Source organism: Pinus tabuliformis, chromosome 6 (assembly GCF_031772625.1).
Source record: "Pinus tabuliformis cultivar Carrire ecotype Pingquan chromosome 6, CPIR1, whole genome shotgun sequence".
Taxonomy (NCBI): Eukaryota; Viridiplantae; Streptophyta; class Pinopsida; order Pinales; family Pinaceae; genus Pinus; species Pinus tabuliformis.
Genome location: NC_142292.1, coordinates 981,288,194 through 981,298,576, shown reverse-complemented (window position 1 = coordinate 981,298,576; position 10,383 = coordinate 981,288,194).

The window sequence follows — 10,383 nt, the reverse complement described above, 5'->3', positions numbered from 1 at the left end:
TTCCCCATCGTTCGATCACCTCCGCCACGATTGGATGACATTCGTTGTTCCCGCGCTCACGGAGTGACAGCATGTTAACTTGCGATGGAAAGTGGTTTTCATTTTCCCCTGTTGCCACGCATCACCATCTGAATGGTATCGCGCGCCCTCGTACCTTTACCGCCCATCATCCGAAAGTGGTGCGAGCAATATTGTTTACCGTCCATCCTCCATCCCTGCCCGTAAAATCCCGTGCATCTCCTCCGCTCGATAGCCGCTGGATCTGCCCACCCGAGATCCAACAGCTCACGATCGCCTTGCTTCCGCTTCCTCCCGATACCTCCCACCGAGCCATATCCACCATCAATTTGCTCAATCCAACGACCAATCTTGTTCCTCCATCCAGTTCGTCTACCTGCTATGTAGTCCACGTCCCTTAACAGATCTACACACCTGAAGGACGAACACAACCAGTCCTCGGTACTGTTTGCAGTAGTCCCTCAACAACCACATTCAAGAGAGGATAAGGTCGAGAAGAAAAATGACAGAACTCGATCAGGTAAATGCATTTAGCAATTATGGGACTTCATCCCGTACGACACTCCACCTACCCGAGAAGGACAACAGAGCACCCAAGGAGATCAAATCCATCCGCTATGGCAAGCAACCACACTCAAAAGTTCTGTCAAGAAGTTAAAGTGGTTGGTGGTCAATTATGACCCCTCCATACTTAGAATGACCTAGCGCCTTTGTAACAAAACTCTATATATACCCAAAAATAAGACGTAATCAGGGTTGATGGTTGTTGTTTTGATGTAAGGTTCAACTTCTGGAGACTGTAACTACTTTGATACTTGCAGCGTCTCGTCTTCATTTTCAGCTAATACGAGCTTCTTTTGATGTTAATTTCTCACTTTCCATTTCTATTATGTTCTAGGTTGTGCATGATATGCAGTTTTCTTGAACTCTTGATGTTTAGCACTAGAGGAGTTGTCATCCTACCTCTGTGGTTAAATCTTTCATCTATCAGTAAATGTGTTAATAAGGTTTCTTTTCACTTAGTGACAGAGAGTTGTCATCCTTTCTGTACACTAGGGAATTATATTTGCAGACCTCTTTACTGGTTGCAGCTGGCCATCACAAGGTCTTGTGCATCTGTTGGTGTGGTCAGCATTCTCCATATTCACCCAAGCTCTGAACTGTGAGTAATTGGTGGTCTAAATCCTTATAGTCTAGGGGTGTTCACGCATGTCTAGAGTTAAGCATAGTAGAGGCAGTTATCTGGCTTGAACAAGCATCATTCCTTCCATTCATCCATTTCCAACATTAAGTTGAGTTTGTAATGTTCCCGAGCATCTCCGAGCTACAACCTAGGAGAGTTTCTTGGGGTGATAACATTAATTGGCGCCGTTGTCGAGGAGAGGAGATTGAAGCTCAACTTTCCTGGGAGAATGACACAGATCCAGCTTTGATGATAGACAAAGTCTAGACATATTTCTGGTTGTAATCATCTATCTGGTGACTCTACTGGAGAACCAACCTAGTGGCAATTCCACATTTCAGTTCTGGCTCAGTTTGTGAGGCATACCCAGAGAAATCCTCAGAAATCACCAGCTGACCCAGTGCCTCACCCTGAGAAGATTGCTAAGCAAAGGAAAACATCACATAAAGGAGCATCAGGATCAGGTAATCCTAAGAAAACTTATGCATCTCTGAAAGAGAAGGTTATAGCTGAGGATATACAGTTTGAAGATTTAGAGCCTAGCATTGTTAGTAGAGAAATACCTTTAGAAATTCATAAAGCTCCTTGTTCAGTCAGTTCCCCTTTGGATCTCAGTCCAAAGAAAGCCTCCGATACAGTCCATCATATTTCTTTGTGCCTGTCATCTATTCCATTACTTCCTACCATTCAATCTGCCAGTATCCCTCCACCTATCCCAGTCATGGCAGGTTAGCAAGCTCCCACGAAGATGGAAAGAATCATAGCTGCTAGGTATGGACCCTTGGTTTCTCCTGTTCCTTTGAATGCCATGCCTGCAGGAGAATATCATAAATATATGCCCAAATTCACTGGTACAGAGGGAGTAACAGTTGAAGAACACCTTAAGTCGTTTTATAGTTACGCTGATAACTTAGATATCAGTGAAGATGATGTGAGGATGAGAGTGTTTGTCTAGACCCTTGATGGTGAGGCTAGAAAGTGGTTCAGAGAATTGCCCCATAGGTCCATAGCAGACATTGAAGCATTGGATGATGCCTTCCTAAAGCAATGGGGGGATATGAAAGATCTGCTCTATTACCATACCGAGTTTTGAAACCTAAAGAGGGAAAATGGGGAATCATTGCTTGATTTTAATAAAATATTTAACCGTGTGTATAGTAAGATACCAGCTAAAGTAAAGCCTACCCCCACCTCTGCCAAGCTCACTTATGCCAATGCTTTTAACTCTGACTTCTGCCTACTTTTGAGAGAAAGAAGATGTGCCACTCTAGCTGAAATGAAGGATGCAGCCCTAGAGGTGGAATCTAATATTATGGCTGCAAAAAAGCTCAAAATTCATGCTGATAGAAGAAGTCAGAGAGGTGAGGCTTCCTCTTCCTCTACTTCATCTTCAGAACCCAAATTAGATAAGATGACTAAAATGATAGAGTCATTGGCTGCTGATATATCTCAGCTGAAAGTTGAGCAGAGCTCTGGAAAAGCAAGGCTTCCAAACACATTTGCTCCAAGAAATCCAAATCCATTCAGAAGAGCAAATGAACAATTGCAAATCATTCAAAGGGGTAAAGAGGCCCATGAGGAACAAAAAGTTAAAGCTCCTTTCCAAAATGTAGTCATGGAGGAGGAGCAGTTTGAAGAAGAGGATGAAATCCATTGCATGGAAGATAAAGGCAGTGCTACCTTTTTGACATTGACTACATATGAAGAATCATTGCTACAAGGCCAAACCAGTCGAGAGTGGGACAAAGAGGTTGTTCTCCAGACTGGTGAACATCAAAGATACAATCTAAGGTCAAAAGCAAACAATGCCAAGGAGAACCCTGCTCAAAGAGATGCTGTCCAAATAGAGCAACAGAGTATCAGACAGAAGAAGCCAGCAGCTGACCCAGTCATCCTCAAAACACCAACACAAGAGGTAAGAGGTCGTGATAAGTCCCCTTCCCCTTTTAGTTTTGAGTCAGAAGTCCAGAAGTTAAAGATATTTGTACCTCTGATAGAGCTAGTAAAGAGTGAAGTTTCTAGAAAGCCTATCCTTGATACCCTTGAGCTGAAAGCCTCACAAAACCCCATTGGCTACGTCAATTTGCAAGATGATAAGCTTACAGTTGTGCTTAGCCCAATGATCGAACCTACTGATAATAATTCCCCATCATTTTATGTCTCCTTGACCATTCATGACAAAATCCTCCACAATTGCCTGCTAGACACAGGGGCCAGCCACAATTTGATGCCTAAAGCTGTCATGGAAGAGTTAGGCCTTGATATCACTAGACCATATCATGACTTATTCTCATTTGATTCAAGGAAGGTAAAATGCCTAGGATTAATCAAAGACCTGGCCATTACCCTCACTCAGTTTCCCATGAAGAGCATGATTATGGATATTGTGGTAGCAGATGTCCCTCCCAAGTTTGGCATGCTGTTGTCCAGAGGGTGGATCAAGAGACTAGGTGGGACACTACAGAATGACTTATCTTACGCCATTGTCCCAGTATTTAGAGGGGAAAGCAGGAGATTATATAGAGAAGCACAGCTGGCCTACATCATCAGTGACGAGAGTAATCCTTCTAATCACCCCATATATGCTGTGGACACTGATTTTGGAGCTTGTATTCTCCAAATTGAAGAATCCCAGAAGGCCTCAATGCAGATCAAGAAACCACTGAATCAGGCCGAGAGAAAGCAAGGAAGTTTGGTTTGGGAAATGTTCTTTGATGGAGCATGTTCTAGGGAGACTGCAGGAGCAGGGGTGGTGCTGATATCTCCAGAACAAGAAAGCACACATTTGTCTTTTAAGTTGGCCTTTCAAGTTACCAACAATATAGCAGAGTATGAGGCTCTGATATTGGGTCTCAATGCAGCCAAAGACAGAGGAATCAGGAACATAAAGGTGTTTGGAGATGCTGATCTTATCATTCAGCAAGTGAATAAAACATTTCAAGCAAAGCACCCAAGGCTGAAAGCATACAGAGATGAGGTATGGAGACTTAAAGATTTTTTTGATAATTTTTGTATCTCATATATCCATAGAGTAAAAAATCAGCTTGCCGACTCCCTTGTTGTGTCTGCTAGCATGTTTATCCCTCCCATGCCTCCCAAATTAGTTTATAAAGTTCAAATGAAATACAGACCATCCTTGCTTGATAATGTCCAGCATTGGAAAGTTTTTGAAGATGATGATGAAGTGAATAGGTTCCTACAAGTCATTGAGGAATTCTCTGAAATGCAAATTGACCAAGAAAATGAAGCCTTGGAAGAAAATCCTTAGCCCCAGCTTAGAAACAGAATTGGTAAAGATAGCATTGTCCAATTGCCCAGCAATCCTATACCTAAGGGTTTGGTTCCATTAGAAAAGTTGTTTGACCAAAATGATTTGTCTTATAAGAATTCCCACAAAGAAGACCAATCTACAGTCTGTAAGCATAATATATGGAGTCCAGATCAACCAAGATACATAAATCTTTCCACTCATCTATCTGCTGCCCAGAGTTCTGAATACTACAATTTAATGAAGCAATTTGCTGATGTCTTTGCCTGGGAATATAGTGACCTGAAAACATATGACAAAAATATCATCCAGCATAAAATTCCTTTAGAGAAAGACACCATCCCTTTTAAGCAGAAGCTGAGACCAATAAATCCTTTGCTCCTTCCTCTAATTGAAAAAGAAATCAAGAAGTTACTGGCTACCAAAATCGTAGTCCCTCTTAGATATTCAAAATGGGTAGCCAATTTGGTAGTGGTGAGGAAGAAAAGTGGAGAAATCAGGCTTTGCGTTGATTTTAGGAACTTAAACAAATGCTCTAAGAAAGACAATTATCCTCTACCTAAGATGGAGCATTTGCTGCAGAATGTCTCAGGGACCAAAGTGATGTCTTTCCTGGATGGATTTTCAGGGCATAATCAGGTTGCAGTACATCCAGATGACCAAGAGAAGACTGCATTCACCACTCCTTGAGGCACTTTTATGTATTCCAAGAAGCCTTTTGGGTTGATGAATGCTGGAGCCACCTTTTAGAGAGCTATGGATATAGCATTTGTGGGAGAGAAGGATAAGTTCGTCCTTATCTACCTTGATGATATAATAGTATACTCCAGCAACCATCATGACCATTTATATCATTTGAAGAAAGTGTTCCTGAAGTGCAAAAGGTTTGGGATTTCAGTCAATCCTAAAAGGTCACAGTTTGCTTTAGAAGAGGGCAAGCTGTTAGGACATGTTGTTTCTGCTGCAGGTGTCAAAATTGACCCAGAAAGAGTAAGAGCAATACAGACCTTGTCTGTCCCAAGATCAAAGAAAGACATCCAATCCTTTACCTCCATGTTGAGAAAGGGGTCAGAGATCAAATGGATTGATGTAGCAAGAAGATCCTTTGAGTCCATTAAGAAAGCTATTATGGAAGCTCCCACTTTAAGAAGTCCAGATTACAACAAGGAGTTCCATATATTTTCATTTGCCTTTGAAGACACCCTTGCAGCAGTTTTATTGCAAGCAGATGAAGAAGGCTCAGAGCATCCAGTGGCTTTTTTCAGCAAAACATTAAGGGATGCTGAGCTGAAGTATGATATCATTGAAAAATAGGCATATGCTCTTATCAAGTCTTTGAAAGCTTTCAGAATTTACATTCTGCATTCCAAGATAATTGCATATGTACCCTCTACTTCAATAAAAGATGTTCTAATGCAGCCTGATGCTGATGGAAGAAGGGCTAAATGGATTGCAAAGCTTATTGAATTTAACATAGAATTGAAGCCCACCAAACTGGTCAGAGGTCAGGGCCTTGCCAGACTGATGGCAGAAGAAAATTGCAAAACGCTGGACATGAATCTCATGAGCACAATTTCAGGGAATGGTCAGATAGAAGAAGAAGCAGCTAAACCAGGGAAAAGTCAGTCATTGGCAAAAAATTTAGCTTCTTGTGGTTGGTACTCTGCAATAGCTTAATTTTTGCTGAATCTAGAAATTCCTCCAGGCCTTAGTTCAAGCCAAGCCAGAACTGTTAAACTTAGGGCAGCCAAATATGGCATTCATGAAAATATGCACTACTAGAGGGACCCCTCTGGAATTCTTTTGAGGTGTCTGGACAAAGAACAATCCATAGAAGTGATGGAGCAGTTTCATTCCAGCCTGTGTGGAGGACATCATTTTTGGAAAACTACAGCCCACAAAATCCTCAGAGTTGGGTACTATTGGCCCACCTTGTTTGCTAATGTCTTTTCATTTGTTAAATCATGTGACAGGTGCCAAAGATTTGAAGGAAAACAACAATTGAAGTCCCTGCCCTTAAAACCCATACATGCTAATGCCCCTTTTCAGCTGTGGGGCATGGATTTAATCAGAGAAACCAATCCACATTCCAGTGGCCAGCACAGATGGATCTTAGTAGCCACAGATTACTTCACTAAATGGATTGATGCCATCCCTACCAGAAAGGCTGACCATAATGTGGTCATGAAGTTCTTGATAGAGAATATCTTTATCAAATTTGGTTGTCCACGTAAATTGATCACAGACATTGCAGCAACCTTCAGGGCAACAGAATTGGTGGACATGTGTAACTCAATGGGCATTAAGCTGGTTCATTCCACCTCATATTACCCTCAAGGAAATGGTCTAGCAGAATCTTCCAAAAAAAGCCTGATAAGGATAATTAAAAAGCTGTTGGAAGACAACAAAAAGAATTGGGATTCTAAGCTCAAATATGCGCTATGAGCTGATAGAGTGACCACCAAGAAATCCACAGGGAATTCTCCATTCAAGCTGGTATATGGCACTGAGGCTGTATTCCCTATTCAGTTAACCCTCCCTGTGGCAAAATTCTTGCAAGAAGAGTAGGATGAGGAAGAAGACATGGAAAAAAGGATCGCTGATTTAGCAGAGGTACATCAAATCAGAGAGCAGCTGGTTGAAAGCTCTGTAGCACATCAGAAGAAGATCAAAGAAGCTTTCGACAAAAAGGCAAAGACAGATAATTTTCAAGCTGGAGATTTGGTTCTAAAATGGGATGCACTGAAAGAGAAGAAAGGCAATCATGGGAAGTTTGATTCTTTTTGGATAGGGCCTTTTATCATCTCTCAGGTCCAAGGGAACAATACCTTCATACTACAAAGTATGGGAGGGGGAACAGTTTTTGATGGCCCAGTTAATGGGTAGTTTTTCAAAATTTATGTTGCTTAAGGTCTTTTGGCCTTAAGGTTGTAAATATGTTATTTTATCAGTTTTTAGTATAAGCTTAGTTAGACTCCATGCCCAATGGAACACTAGGAAATTTTGCTAATTTGGTTTTCACAGGAAAGGCAATGATCTGCAGTTCTTGAGACCTCACAGGGAGGATCTCATCCCCAGAAGGAGCCAGTGTTAGCTCTGCTACATATCTTGACATTTGGAGGGCCAAATACAAGCTTGGCCATGTGTTTATGCTCAAAAGAGAACTCGCAGCAGCCATCTTCCCTCTTCTCCGCCATCTCTATTTTTCTCCAAAACTCGGCATAAGCCCCTGTTTCTTCAAGCCCCAAAGCGCTAAGTTCAAAGCCCCATAGCACTGCCTCCACATGACCCCGCGCCTCCGTAACTCATAGTCACCTTTAAATCATAGCCGTCGATAGTCGCATATCGATCTAAAGGTTCCCCGCCGCATTCGATGAATAACCTACCTGTTTGGTTCCCCACCGTCCTATCACCTTCGCCACGATCGGACGGAGTTCACTGTTCCCGCGCTCGCAAAGTGACAGCATGTTAACTCGTGATGGAAAGTGGTTTTCATTTTCCCCCACTGTCACGCATCACCATCCGAATGGTATCACGCGCCCTCGTACCTTTACCGTCCATCGTCCGAAAGTGGTGCGGGAAATAGCATTTATTGCCCGTCCTCCCTCCCTGCCTGTTAAATCCCGCGCGTCTCCTCTGCCCGATAGCCGTTGGATCTACCCACCCGAGATCCAACGGCTCACGATCGCCTTGCTCCTGCTTCCTCCTGATACCTCTCACCAAGCCATATCCACCATCCATCTACTCAATCCGATGGCCAATCTTGTTCCTCCATCCAGTTCGTCCACCTACTATGTAGTCCACGTCCCTTAACGGCTCTGTGCACCCGAAGGATGAACACAACTAGTCCTCGATATTGTTTGCAGTAGTCCCTCAACAACCACATTCAAGAGACGGTAAGGCCGAGAAGAAAAAGGACAGAGCTCGATCAGGTAAATGCGTTTAGCAGTTATGGGACTTCATCCCGTAGGACACTCCACCTGCCCGAGAAGGACAACAGAGCACCCAAGGAGATCAAATCCATCCGCTACGGCAAGCAACCGTGCTCAGAAGTTTCATCAAGCAGTTAAAGCGGCTGGTGGCCAATTATGACCCCTCCATACTTAGAATGACCTAGCGCCTTTGTAACGAAACTCTATATATACCCAAAAACAAGACGTAATCAGGATTGATGGTTGTTGTTTTGATGTAAGGTTCAACTTCTGGAGACTGTAACTACTTTGATACTTGCAGCGTCTCGTCTTCATTTTCAGCTAATACAAGCTTCTTTTTCTATTAATTGCTCACTTTCCATTTCTATTATGTTCTAGGTTGTGCTTGATATGCATTTTTCTTGACTAGAGGAGTTGTCATCCTACCTCTATGGTTAAATCTTGCATGTATCAGTGGATGTGTTAATCAGGATTATTTTCACTTAGTGACAGAGAGCTGTCATCCTTTATATACATTAGGGAATTAGATTTGTAGACCTCTTTACTGGTTGCAGTCAGCCATCACAAGGTCTTGTGCATTTGCTGGTGTGGTCAGTATTCTCCATATTCACCCAAGCTTTGAACTATGTGTAATTGGTGGTCTAAAGCCTTGTAGTCTGGGGGTGTTCACGCATGTCTGGATTTAAGCATAGTAGAAGCGGTTATCTGGCTTGAAAAAGCATCATTCCTTCCATTCATCCATTTCCAACATTAAGTTGAGTTTGTAATGTTCCCGAGCATCTCCGAGATAAAATCTAGGAGAGTTTCTTGGGGTAATAACAAGTTCAGTCAATTAATGCATGCATGAATCCAACTAGTGTACTCCAAATAACTAAAGATTCTCTCATCATTAACTCATGCATGTCTATTCTGAGAAAGACCCAGTTGAGATTAAAGACAGGGACAGTGTACTATCAGTTGCATGAATTTTCCTATAAGGAAAACTCATGCATGCAGAAGGAATTCATTCCTTGAGTATTATGCAGTTTTACAGGGTGTGAGATTAGTGTGAGTGATCAAGGTTACACTTCGTAACAATAGGATCACCTAGGAGAAATAGCGCAAGGAAATAGGAGCTTGGAGGGCAGAGGAGAAGGCTTATGAGCAGTCTATTTTATCTGTGAGCATCAGTAAGGGATTGTGCTGAGAGATGGCTAGCTGTGAGAGCTAAGGCTTTGTGTAATCTTGATATATTTCCACTGGTATGATAATATAAATAGTGGGGTTTTTAGCTGAGGCTTTCCCCTGAGTATTCTTCTGTGTTTCATGTGCATTGATTCCTCTTCTGGTTATATGTGTTCAGCTTGATCTTGCTCAAATCTTTTAAGCTTATGCAAAATTGATTGTAGAAGTAGATTAAAGTATTTTTCTTTAGTTATATTGCATTATCAGGTTAATTTACAGTCAGAATTTCTACAAGAATTTGTAACACTCTCCTCCCACACTTACCTAAGCTTACCGTTCCACCTGGGTAAATATGTGATGAAGAGTTACTATGATATGACTCTACCTCCTATATCACCTTAAGGAAGTGGAATAAACACAACCTAAACCTTACTGACCTCCCTTAGGTACTACAGGAACCCCAAGGGCTAAACCACCCTTCCAGGTGCCTAAACCCTAAGATAACATTCTTTTTCAGTGACCTAAACCCCTAGTTGCATGGAAAATCTTGCAAGGGAGAGACTGAAGGCATCCAGTCACATGCATAAGCATGAAAGGGAGAGACTGTAGTCTTTTTTAGCCATTTTTATGCCTGCGACCCCGAGATTTGAGCCACTTTTTCAGGGCTAGACTCCAGGTCACTACTCAGAAGTTGGCGAAACTTTCCAAAACAGTAAATGAAATAAGGACAAAGCCTCTAACACAAAAATTAATCAAGGAATTTACCTAACCAATCCTAACCATGACAGACATTTCGTCAAACATATGACAAACATGTA